This window comes from Oncorhynchus mykiss, chromosome 31 (assembly GCF_013265735.2).
Source record: "Oncorhynchus mykiss isolate Arlee chromosome 31, USDA_OmykA_1.1, whole genome shotgun sequence".
Classification (NCBI taxonomy): Eukaryota; Metazoa; Chordata; class Actinopteri; order Salmoniformes; family Salmonidae; genus Oncorhynchus; species Oncorhynchus mykiss.
The window spans coordinates 38,291,164-38,304,273 of NC_050571.1; the positions used below are offsets into that span (position 1 = coordinate 38,291,164).

At 41.4% G+C, this 13,110-nt stretch overlaps 1 pseudogene; it reads left to right on the plus strand.

Annotated features, from left to right (window-relative positions):
* The window catches only part of LOC110505129, a 51,306-nt pseudogene that overhangs the window by 17,044 nt on the left and 21,152 nt on the right, over positions 1-13,110 (plus strand).

Here is a 13,110-nt window from a genome sequence, read left to right on the forward strand (position 1 = left end):
TTGATGATATATGGACATTTTGACAATTCTTTCCAGTTTTTTTAAAGAAATAAAAATTTTCGATTTTGATTTTTTTTTAATGCAATTGCATTTTGACCATGGTCCGTAAGTGTTTTTGCTCCACGAAAGAAGCAGAGACGACAGAACCAACGTCAACTATATTCAAGCATTCATTAAATTATTTATTACATTATTCTGGTGAGCAAGGGTTTATTTCGTTTTCTACGGCAACATACTGTATAGTGGCAGAAGATAAGCTGTATGTATCTAGTTATAGGCAAGTTGACTAAAGACAAAGCCTACCAAATGTCAGAAATTAGAATCAGAAACCTCTTAATCTGTCAAATTGTTCTGCTGTCTCTGACTGTAACCTACAGCACATTTTCTCTATTAAGGGAAGGGAAAGGAAAGGGGATACCTAGTCAGTTGTATTAGCGGGATAAGGTTTGGTACGGGCCTCATTTTCCCTTCATCACATAGTACATAGTCGGGTGGTTGTGGATGGGTTATTAGCAATTGCGGGCAGGTGTGGATGAGCAAATGGCTGACCCGCGCACCACTAACACACACACAGACACACATTATTGCAAGCATCCCCCCCCTTCAGATGCCCACCATTTCCACTCTACCAGCTGGTTACAACTACTCTACTAGCTGGGTGGTCTTCCCTCACCCACTCTCTTTTTCTTCTCTCACTGCTAGTTTGTATTTTCCCACAGTACTCCACTCCGCTTCACCCAGCCCAAAGATTAGCACATTAAAAATGCTTTCCCCCACTAATACAGTCCGATGTTCATCTCCCCAGTCAGTTCTCCCTCTACTTGCTCCCCATCTGTCAAGACTTAGCCTCTGCTGAGTCCCCAACAACCGGATGTTCCGGTTTTTGGGGGAAATGTAATGGGAGCCTGTGACACGACTTCTACTTTTGGACGTTAACAAAGCGACACTCCATCTTAACAACAAATTTACTAGATTGGTTGAACAGTGCAGAAGCGAACCTCCTCCAACATTTGTCTTCTTGTCAAGACCAGTATGTTGGGGATCTAGTTTCAGTCGCTTCTTTTACGCCTGCTATGTTAGGTTCTTCTAGACATGACATTAGTATTTTCCTTATAATCACCTGACAAGGTGGCACTAGATGTTGTAACTACAGTATCTGGATAGGATGATGTTTAGTTTTGAACCTCACAGTCTCAAGTACTGAAGCTTGGCTGCTTGACTGCTTAATTCCGATCCCATATTGGATGCCCCACACATGTATTTTCATGTCACACAGGGCTAAAAGCTCGGAGTCACTCCCTAAGCTTACTGTGTTTGTGATGATCTACTGTAATGTGTGTACTGTGTATACACAGGATTGGATGGAGAAAGCTGTAAAAATACTAAAGTAACACCACCCTTTTCAGTGGTGTTGCATACCTCTAGAGTCTGGAGCACCCAAAAACAAAGCTTTCATGTGCAACTGGAAGGCTGGGAAATAAATATGCAACTCCGTCTCTGCTCATGCACAATAAAGGCGTAGCTTGCATTAAGAATTTATTTCCGGAGCCGACAAAAAAGCTTTTAAGAGTGGGAGGAACCGTCATTTTCAATCATTCAGCACACTCCATTGTCTCTGAAATGATGAAATAGAGGCCCAAATTCTGCTGAATAATGTAGCTTTGCGGTATTCATGAACAGATTTTGGGGGAAAGAGTTTTAGAAGTCTGACTCCCCAGCAGCTCTATCTCCATCTAGCTCATACTTAAATTCAAGGACACTGACATTTTTTTATATATTTTTCACATCAGTTTGACCAGTCTATACCATTTAAGAAACAATTGCAATGAACAGATGATAATTCCATTTATTTGCATACTTGTGGTTCTGCATTTTCTGTTCCCAGGTTGTGTGTAACTCTATCCTGTCCCCTGGACCTGACCCTGTTTCCCATGGATACGCAGCGCTGTAAGATGCAACTGGAGAGCTGTGAGTAACTGATAATGACTCAGTTTTACATGACCATATATGGTATCCGTTAGAGAAGGAGCTCGTTATAGTTATTCCTGAATTCATGTGAAAGGAATTTTTCAATTAGAGACAAGGGTATTTTACAAATGTTCCATCCTGAGAATAAATCACTTTTCCCCCGGTTAACCCGGTATTTCCCGCCAAAACCGTAAGTGTCATTAAAAAGCATTATAAAGCATATAAATAGGCCTATGTCTGGATTTGATTAGAGCTTTGATCGAAAATTCAAGCTTGATGCTAGCGGAGTCTTATGAGCCATGTATTAAATATATTTAATGAGCCCAAGCCCAAAAAAGCCCAAATAATTGTGCCGTTATCCATTAAATACTGTATATGTTGTAGGCTACAGTACATAGTCTATCGGTAAATAGCCCACCCAATATTACCTACCTCATCCCCATACTGTTTATATTTATTTACTTTTCTTCTCTTTTGCACACCAGTATCTCTACCTGTACATGACCATCTGATCAAATCAAATCAAATTGTATTTGTCACATACACATGGTTAGCAGATGTTAATGTGAGTGTAGCGAAATGCTTGTGCTTCTAGTTCCAACAGTGCAGTAAAGTGACATAGTTTAAAGTGGCTAGTGATACATGTATTACATAAAGATGCAGTAGATGATATAGAGTACAGTATATACGTATACATATGAGAAATAATGTAGGATTGGATAGGATAGGATAAGATAGGATTGGATAGGATAATGTAGCATTGTTAAAAGTGGCTAGTGATATATTTTACATCAATTCCCATCAATTCCCATTATTAAAGTGGCTGGAGTTGAGTCAGTGTGTTGGCAGCAGCCACTCAATGTTAGTGGTGGCTGTTTAACAGTCTGATGGCCTTGAGATAGAAGCTGTTTTTCAGTCTCTCGGTCCCAGCTTTGATGCACCTGTACTGACCTCGCCTTCTGGATGATAGCATGGTGAACAGGCAGTGGATCGGGTGGTTGTTGTCCTTGATGATCTTTATGACCTTCCTGTGACATCGGGTGGTGTAGGTGTCCTGGAGGGCAGGTAGTTTGCCCCCGGTGATGCGTTGTGCAGACCTCACTACCCTCTGTATCACCGCCGTACCAGGCGGTGATACAGCCCGACAGGATGCTCTCGATTGTGCATCTGTAGAAGTTTGTGAGTGCTTTTGGTGACAAGCCAAATTTCTTCAGCCTCCTGAGGTTGAAGAGGCGCTGCTGCGCCTTCTTCACAATGCTGTCTGTGTGGGTGGACCAATTCAGTTTGTCTGTGATGTGTACGCAGAGGAACTTAAAACTTACTACCCTCTCCACTACTGTTCCTTCGATGTGGATAGGGGGGTGTTCCATCTGCTGTTTCCTGAAGTCCACAATCATCTCCTTAGTTTTGTTGACGTTGAGTGTGAGGTTATTTTCCTGACACCACACTCCGAGGGCCCTCACCTCCTCCCTGTAGGCCGTCTGGTCAATGTTGGTAAACAAGCCTACCACTGTTGTGTCGTCCGCAAACTTGATGATTGAGTTGGAGGCGTGCGTGGCCACGCAGTCGTGGGTGAACAGGGAGTACAGGAGAGGGCTCAGAACGCAACCTTGTGGGGCCCCAGTGTTGAGGATCAGCGGGGTGGAGATGTTGTTACCTCCCCTCACCACCTGGGGGCGGCCCGTCAGTAAGTCCAGTACCCAGTTGCACAGGGCGGGGTCGAGACCCAGGGTCTCGAGCTTGATGACGAGTTTGGAGGGTACTATGGTGTTAAATGCTGAGCTGTAGTCGAGTGTGGGCAGTGTGCAGTGTGGTTGAGATTGCATCGTCTGTGGACCTATTTGGGCAGTAAGCAAATTGGAGTGGGTCTAGGGTGTCAGGTAGGGTGGAGGTGATATGGTCCTTGACTAGTCTCTCAAAGCACTTCTTGATGACGGAAGTGAGTGCTACGGGGCGGTAGTCGTTTAGCTCAGTTACCTTAGCTTTCTTGGGAACAGGAACAATGGTGGCCCTCTTGAAGCATGTGGGAACAGCAGACTGGGATAGGGATTGATTGAATATGTCCGTAAACACACCGGCCAGCTGGTCTGCGCATGCTCTGAGGGCGCGGCTGGGGATGCCGTCTGGGCCGGCAGCCTTGCGAGGGTTAACACGTTTAAATGTCTTACTCACCTCGGCTGCAGTGAAGGAGAGACCGCATGTTTTCGTTGCAGGCCGTGTCAGTGGCACTGCATTGTCCTCAAAGCAGGCAAAAAAAGTTATTTAGTCTGCCTGGGAGCAGGACATCCTGGTCCGTGACTGGGCTGGATTTCTTCCTGTAGTCCGTAATTGACTGTAGACCCTGCCACATGCCTCTTGTGTCTGAGCCGTTGAATTGAGATTCTACTTTGTCTCTATACTGACGCTTAGCTTGTTTGATTGCCTTGCGGAGGGAATAGCTACACTGTTTGTATCATGTTTCCGGTCACCTTGCCCTGATTAAAAGCAATGGTTCGCGCTTTCAGTTTCACTTGAATGCTGCCATCAATCCACGGTTTCTGGTTTGGGAATGTTTTAATCGTTGCTATGGGAACGACATCTTCAACGCACGTTCTAATGAACTCGCTCACCGAATCAGCGTATTCGTCAATGTTGTTGTTTGACGCAATACGAAACATATCCCAGTCCACGTGATGGAAGCAGTCTTGGAGCGTGGAATCAGATTGGTCGGATCAGTGTTGAACAGATCTCAGCGTGGGAGCTTCTTGTTTTAGCTTCTGTCTGTAGGCAGGGAGCAACAAAATGGAGTCGTGGTCAGCTTTTCCGAAAGGAGGGCGGGGGAGGGCCTTATATGCATCGTGGAAGTTAGAATAGCAATGATCCAAGGTTTTACCAGCCCTGGTTGCGCAATCGATATGCTGATACAATTTAGGGAGTCTTGCTTTCAGATTAGCCTTGTTAAAATACCCAGCTACAATGAATGCAGCCTCCGGGTATGTGGATTCCAGTTTGCAAAGAGTCAAATAAAGTTTGTTCAGAGCCATCGATTTCGCCGCTTGGGGGGGAATATATACGGCTGTGATTATAATCGAAGAGAATTCCCTTGGTAGATAATGCGGTCGACATTTGATTGTGAGGAATTCTAAATCAGGTGAACAGAAGTACATGAGTTCCTGTATGTTGTTGTGACCACACCACGTCTCGTTAACCATAACGCGTACGCCCCAACCCCTCTTCTTAACAGGAAGATGTTTGTTTCTGTCGGCGCGATGCGTGGAGAAACGAGCTGGCTGCACCGACTCCGATAGCATCTCTCGAGTGAGCCATGTTTCCGTGAAGCAAAGAACGTTACAGTCCCTGATGTCCCTCTGGAATGCTACCCTTGCTCAGATTTCATCAACCTTGTTGTCAAGAGACTGGACATTGGCGAGAAATATGCTAGGTAGTGGTGCACGATGTGCCCGTCTCCGGAGTCTGACCAGAAGACCGCTTCGTTTCCCTCTTTTACGAAGTCGTTTTTTTGGGTCGCAGGCTGGGATCCATTCCGTTGTCCTGGGTGAAAGGTAGAACACAGGATCCACTTCGCGAAAGTCATATTCTTGGTCATACTGATGGTGAGTTGACGCTGCTCTTATATTCAGTAATGAAACCTAAGATGACCTGGGGTACCAATGTAAGAAATAAAAATCTGCATAGTTTCCTAGGAACGCGAAGCGAGGTGGCCATCTCTGTCGGCGCCGGAAGCATATAATTTATCACTCCAGTGTTAATCTGCAAAATTGTAATTATTCGCCTACCTCCTCATGCCTTTTGCACACAATGTATATAGACTCTCTTTTTTTCCACTGTGTTATTGACTTGTTTACTCCATGTGTAACTCTGTGTTGTCTGTTCACACTGCTATGCTTTATCTTGGCCAGGTCGCAGTTGTAATTGAGAACGTGTTCTCAACTATCCTACCTGGTTAAATAAAGGTGAAATAAAAAAATAAAAAAATTACGCACAACAGAAAAAACATAAAAGCCCATAGATGTAGCTGGGTATATGCTCTTTTGTGTAAATAAATGAAACTACTGTAGCTCCAGTAGGCTAATCCTTTTCAGTGTGAACTGTATTACTGTACTATATTGTATTATATGGACTGGAATTATGCACTGTTCAAACCATGATTAAGCACGGAGAGAAAGAACATGGGATTCTGGTGCAGCACATGCGGCCTACAAAGTTACAAGTATAGGCTAGCAAATTTTATTTTAATTTTGAAAGATAATAGGGCCTATTTGTATAATTAGTAGGCTGACGCATGTATACCTTTCATAATATTTCCCTTAATGTTATTAGTCTAGTAGGCTCTTTCACTCTTTATTATTGCTTCATTCCATCCTTGCTTTCAACAGTTAAATTAAATCAGGTCCGTTGTCCTTATCTCCATCATTCAAATGACATCCTTGAATATTATAGGACTAGAATTAGATGGAGAAGGCTTTAACTTCTCTTCACGATTCAATAGTTAGGGGTCTGAATAAATAACTGATATAGCCTAAAGCCATTGCATGTTCGCTCTTCTTTCAAAGTACCTGTGATTTCCTATTGGCTGCTGTTTTTAACATTCAGCAAACAATCGTCTTTTGGTATAAGAAATGCTAAAAATGTCCTGCACGCTATTCTAGTCTAGCTTTTCCTGCATGGGACTCCAAGAGCTAAGGTGCGTTTTTTAAGGAGAGGCCAGCGGAGCACAAGTAAATGCATATTGCTCAAGAGACAGAGGCCATCAGTTAGAAGCTTATTATGCATAACTCATCATTAATTAGATCATTATAAGACTAATACTGAATTGAATGGATTACCTGAAAGAGGTAGGCTGGGACATCAATATATAGGGCTATATATCAGTAGAACGTGATGATCTATTTTGGATGCAATTTGAATGGAATTGATGGAGAGAGAAAAAGACTGCGAGAGAGTGCTCGTGCGTGCACTGATTTTAAAGCTACGATATTCGAGTGATAGGCTGTTTTTAAAACTCAGCAGCATCCATTTTTTAAAATTATAATCTTTACAACAACAAAAAAGAGGTGACCCCGAAAGCCAGATGGAGATGGGTAAATTAAATACACATTCTGTCTTTATATTATAGACCAGGGATCATCTAGATTCAGCCTCCAGCCAATTTTTCTTGAGCAGATGGTCGGGGGCCGGAACATAATAAAACAAATATTTTTAGACTGTAAATTGACCGCAAGAAGTCTAAAAAGATATTATATTTGACTAAATCATAATCATTTCAAACCTTGATTACATTTGGGGACATCGCCCTGTGTAGGGTGCTGTCTTTTGGACGGGACGTTAAAAGAAGTGTCCTGACTCTCTGTGGTCATTCAACAGCACTTATTGTAAGACTAGGGGTGTAATTGCTAAATTTCCAACCTGGCCACACTCCATCATTGGCACTTAATCATCCCCCTCATTCCTAATTGGCGTACACAACCGGTCAAAGGTTTTAGAACACCTACTCATTCAAGGGTTTTGAATGAGTAGGTGTTCTAGAATAATAGTGAAGTCATCAAAACTATGGAATCATGTAGTAACCAAAAAAGTGTTAAACAAATCAAAATATATTTTATAATTGAGATTCTTCAAATAGCCACCCTTTGCCTTGATGATAGCTTTACACACTTTTGGTATTCTCTCAACCAGCATCACCTGGAATGCTTTTCCAGCAGTCTTGATTTCGCACATATGCTGAGAACTTGTTGGCTGCTTTCCTTCACTATGCAGTCCGACTCATCCCAAACCATCTCCATTTGGTTGATGTCGGGGGATTGTGGAGGCCAGCTCATCTGATGCAGCACTCCATCATTCTACTTCTTGGTCAAATAGCCCTTACACAGTGGACATGTGTTGGGTTATTGTCCTTTTGAAAAACATATCATAGTCCTACTAAGCCAAACCAGATGGGATGGCGTATCGCTGCAGATTGCTGTGGTAGCCATGTTGGTTAAGTCTGTCTTGAATTCTAAATAAATCACAGACAGTGTCACCAGCAAAGCACCCTCACACCACAACACCATCTCTTCCATGCTTTACATTGGGAAATACACATGCAGAGATCATCCGTTCACCCACACCACGTCTCACAAAGCCACGGCGATTGGAACCAAAAATTTGTGCTCTAGACCAAAGGACAACTTTCCACCGGTCTAATGTCCATTGTGCGTGTTTCTTGGACCAAGCAAGTTTATTTTTCTTATTGGTGTCCTTTAGTAGTGGTTTCTTTGCAGCAATTTGACCATGAAGGCCTGATTCACACGTTCACCTCTGAACAGTTTATGTTGATGTGTATGTTACTTGAAATCTTTGAAGCATTTATTTGGGCTGCAATTTCTGAGGCTGGTAACTCTAATGAAATGATCCTCTGCAGCAGAGGTAACTCTGGGTCTTCCATTCCTGTGGCGGTCCTCATGAGAGCCAGTTTCATCATAGCGCTTGATGGTTTTTGTGACTGCACTTGAAGAAAGTTATTGAAATTTTCCGTATTGATTGATCTTCATGTCTTAAAGTAATAATGAACTGTCATGTGTCTTTTCTTATTTGAGCTGTTTTTGCCATAATATCCCCCCCCCCCCACACACACACACACCTTGTCACAACACCTTGGCTCAAACTCATTTAAGAAGACACACCTGTTAATTGTTATGTGTTCCAGGTGACTACAGTGGTTCCTCCTTTAAAAGGTTTGTCATACTGCAGCACACATTGCTGGCTGCTGCAGAATTCTATGGCATGTTATTTAATTGTCAGTCATTTTTACCATTAATGCAAGTTAGTACTAGTTTGACCACCAGAGGGCATCTTTGAGAAGCATTTGATCGTCTTCAATAATGGCATTACTAGAGAATTGAAAACCTTTTTTTTTACCTTTATTTAACTAGGCAAGTCAGTTAAGAACAAATTCTTATTTTCAATGACAGCCTACGAACAGTGTGTACCTTGTCAGCTCGGGGATTTGAACTTGCAACCTTTCGGTTACTAGTCCAACTCTCTAGCCACTAGGCAACCCTGCCGCTATGAACACAGTATATGGGGTTGATTTTAAGAAATCTAGCTTCATTCATTTGATTAATGTTATGGTGTTTCTATTCCAAGAAAAACAAAAAACAAAACCCCCAAGGTTTCCGTCAGATGGAATGGAAAATATGGCGCTGTACAACGTGACGGTCGGGAGTAGGCTACAGTACTAATAGCATAAGAGGATTATAATTCATATCTAAGGGGCATAACATTTCCACGCCCTAATTGTAGTCTAACCAATACCCAAACGGAGATTCAGTGAAAATAAAAATCTAATTGATTTATCAAGACCAGTCTCCATGCTTGTTTCATAGCAGCGTGAAACAATATTGAAATAGTTATTGCTTCAAATCCTATTGCTTCTAACTTCAATATGCTTTTTAAATAAATATGGGTGGAACAGAAAATATGGCGATGTACAACGTGACGGTCGGGAGTACGCTACAGTACTGGGCTATTCAGCTAAAGAATCCCTGTGTTGTGTGGGCACGCAGGAGACCGGGGTTCTTCCCCTGATTGGGAGTAAGGAGTAGGCTGTCCTTGTAAATAAGAATTTGTTCTTCACTGACTTGCCTAGTTAAATAAAGGTTACACTAAGAACATAACATTTCAACACTATAATTGTAGTCTAACCAATAGCCAAACGGAGATTCAGTAAAAATAAAAATCTCATTGATTTACCAAGTCCCCATGCTTGTCTCAGCGCAGCACGAAGCGGTGCTAAAATAGTTGTAGGCTATTGCTTTAAATCCTATTCCTTCTAATTTCAACATGCTCTTTAAATAAATAAGACCTATACCACTTTTAATATTATAAGATAATATATAACGATACTTGAGGTTATTTCGTTGTTGTTTTTTTAATGAAAGTGAGCGATTGTAATATGAATAAAGGGTCAAATAATATTTGTAAGGGCCAAAACATTTATTTCTGTTTTTATTTAACCCTAACCCAATGGGACTCCCAATCACGGTCGGATGTGATACATAATAATAATTATTATAATTTTGTTTTTTGTTTTGTTTCGTTTTGTCTTTTCTGTTGGATTGTGTTGTGATACAGCCAACCTAACTAAGAAATACATTCTCTCTCTACCTTTCTTCTATGCACGTGTATTGTCCAGCTACCTGCTAATATCCATAATGGCGCTGTACAACGTGACCGTGTGTGTTTCGAAAGAGTATTTTCAAGTAAGCAACCATTTGTTTACCTTCATTAGACAACCTTGTTCCAATATTTGTGTAATTCATTGGTATTTATTACCTTAATAATTCGTTATGGATCCATAACTGAATAAACATCGGCATTTTGAAAGAGTATTTTTTTATTATTTTTATTAACGAAAGCATAAAGATGCTGATGAAGAAATACAGTACTGTCTAGTAAATGCTTTTACATTTGGATAATAAAGCATTTAAAGCATTTTTAAGATATAAGCCACCTGCATTTGTTTATTAGCCTATAGCAGAACAGCATAACGATCCGGACGGCTCTTTCTGTTCCTGGTGAGCAGTTGGTCAAGTTCTGTTGTCAGAAGAGGACTGGAAATTTCAGGGTGAACCGACGACCTGATGAACCCGCCAGGTGTGTTGACTCTGCCTGTCGGAGGTGGAGTTCCAGAGCTCACAGTTGTGCCTGGCATGGATTGTGACTCCATCTCATTCCTCGCCCTCTTCAATGCGTCATTCTCTGCCTGGCTCTGGACCAATGGATCAGCTGTCACCCGTATCTCTGCCCTCAGATTATGTTTCTCTTTCTGCTGGTCTGCCTTCAATGACTTGATCTCGGTCTTCAAAGTTTGAATCTGATCCATGTGCAGCTTCATCAGATGAACAGAATGGTACCGCCCTGAGCCCCCATCTATTATAGTGGCCTATGATAGAAACGGTAGATCAATTAAAAATTAAATGTTACTACAACACACAAATGCTGCATACACATTTTAAGAGTCTAGCAAAACAAACCTTTTTCATGGCAATCATGCAGTTTTTTTTCGGTGTGGCCCATTGTCCAGCCCTTTGTCCACTTATCTCCACGGTTGGTTGTCGGCATGGTTGTATGCTCTGAAAAAATACACTTTCACACCTACAGTAGCCGGGCTATAAAGAGTCTATTGTCCTGCTAATCGGTCTACAAGTGTTTGAAATACCTGTTTTCAAAATGCACCAGCTGTCCATCACTACTGTAAATAAAAACACAGCATCTTGTTTAAGTTCTTTGTAACCACGTCACAAATAATTTGTATCTACGTTTCCAATTACTTTTAGAGTTTGGATTTAAGTATAATGTGACGCGTATAGTGGGAGGTCTAATGATTAAAAAAAATACATATATTATTTGCTCTCCAAATTCATATCTAAAGGGCATTTTTGACACATTTTTCACACCATTATTAGTGACATTGTTTTAGTTTGAAAATGAAGACTGGCACTAAGAACAGCGGGTACATTTCCCAAGTCAGCGTCATTATTAGTGCAATGCCCCCTTAAAGTGTTGCTCTGTGCTACCCAGTGGGGCAGGGTGGGGGTCCACCACCGCCTGCTCTGCGATGCAGTGTCTGCTGCGCCACTAAGGCGCAGTACAACGTGACTGGCCGGGAGTAGGCTACAATACTACAGAGACACAGTAGTGCCTTGGGACCCATAGCATAATCAGTTCTCTAACTCCCCCTTGCACTGGTCTGGAGCAATGAAGCAATGACGCAGGGTACCGTACTAAACCACACGTTACCTCTCAGTCCCGCAGCATAATCACAAAACTTTTAGTGGAGCAACCACTGTACCTCCATAAAGCTGGTTGAGGGAATGCCAAGAGTGTGCAAAGCTGTCATCTAGGCAAAGGGTGGCTATTTGAAGAATCTCATTTATAAAATATATTTTGATTTGTTTTAGACTTTTTTGGTTACTACATGATTCCATATGTGTTATTTAATAGTTTTGATGTCTTCACTATTATTCTACAATGTAGAAAATAGTAAAAATACTGAAAAAACGTTGAATGAGTAGCTGTTCTTAAATCTTTGACTGGTAGTGTATAGCATTCTGGCACAAAATTGGTGGTGGATGAGGTGAGTTTCCCTCACCTATGTAAAGCGCTTTGAGTACCTCAGTTGATAGAAAAGCTCTATATAAATCTAATGTTTAATTATTATTATTTCTATACGGTCACATATTTCTGTATTATGCTTGGGAATACTTGGGAACAGAGTTTCCTAAACTAAAATTACTTGGAGCTGAAATCCTGGTGTTTTTATAGTATTTTATGTACAACAATGAAAATGGCCAAATAAAACCACACGCGGGCCAAATTCAGCCTGCGGGCCACCAGTTGGGTAACCCTGTTATAGACTATGCTGCAGCAAATGTAGGCTTACCTGTCACAAGAAAAAAAGTTACCATGGTGATAGATCTACATGCATTGTGAACTGCGCTCCAATCTGAGATGGGCTGTCTGTCCCACCCTGATGATTCATCATGCAGATGCTGTAGATAAGCCAGATTTAGACATTGCATATAATTGAACAGTTCCATTTCACGCCCATGCTCTTCATTTAAATAATTGATTATCATGCCCCGTTATCTCGCTGTTATTTATCCCAGGGAAAGGGAGTAGTTTTGGGTGGTAAGTCCCGGTAACCGGGTTCCCGCCATTCAACCCGATTTAGAGACCAATTTGTTTAATTTATAACCAGTTTGTCACTGTTTTAGTATGCATTGTTGTTACTGTCTGTACTGTCTTATGTCTTGTGATGTCTTTCCTGTTGTGTCTTTCCTGTCTTGTTTTATTTATTTAGAGCTGCACTTGCCCTTCACCACTTCTCAGGCCGTAATCGTAAATAAGATTTTTTTCTTAACGGACTAGCCTGGTTTAAAAAAACAACACTAGTAAAATCTATAGGACATGTAAATCTGCCTATATTTCATGTTTGTAAGTAATTGAAAATGACTACTGGAAAAAGCATCTTCTAAGCAGAGTTTGATTACTATTATTTGAAAAATGTACTTCAAACAACATTGAGATATAGTGTAATCATGCCTGGAGATGGAGATGGAGATTTATGGATGGAGATTTATATATAGTATTATATAGTAT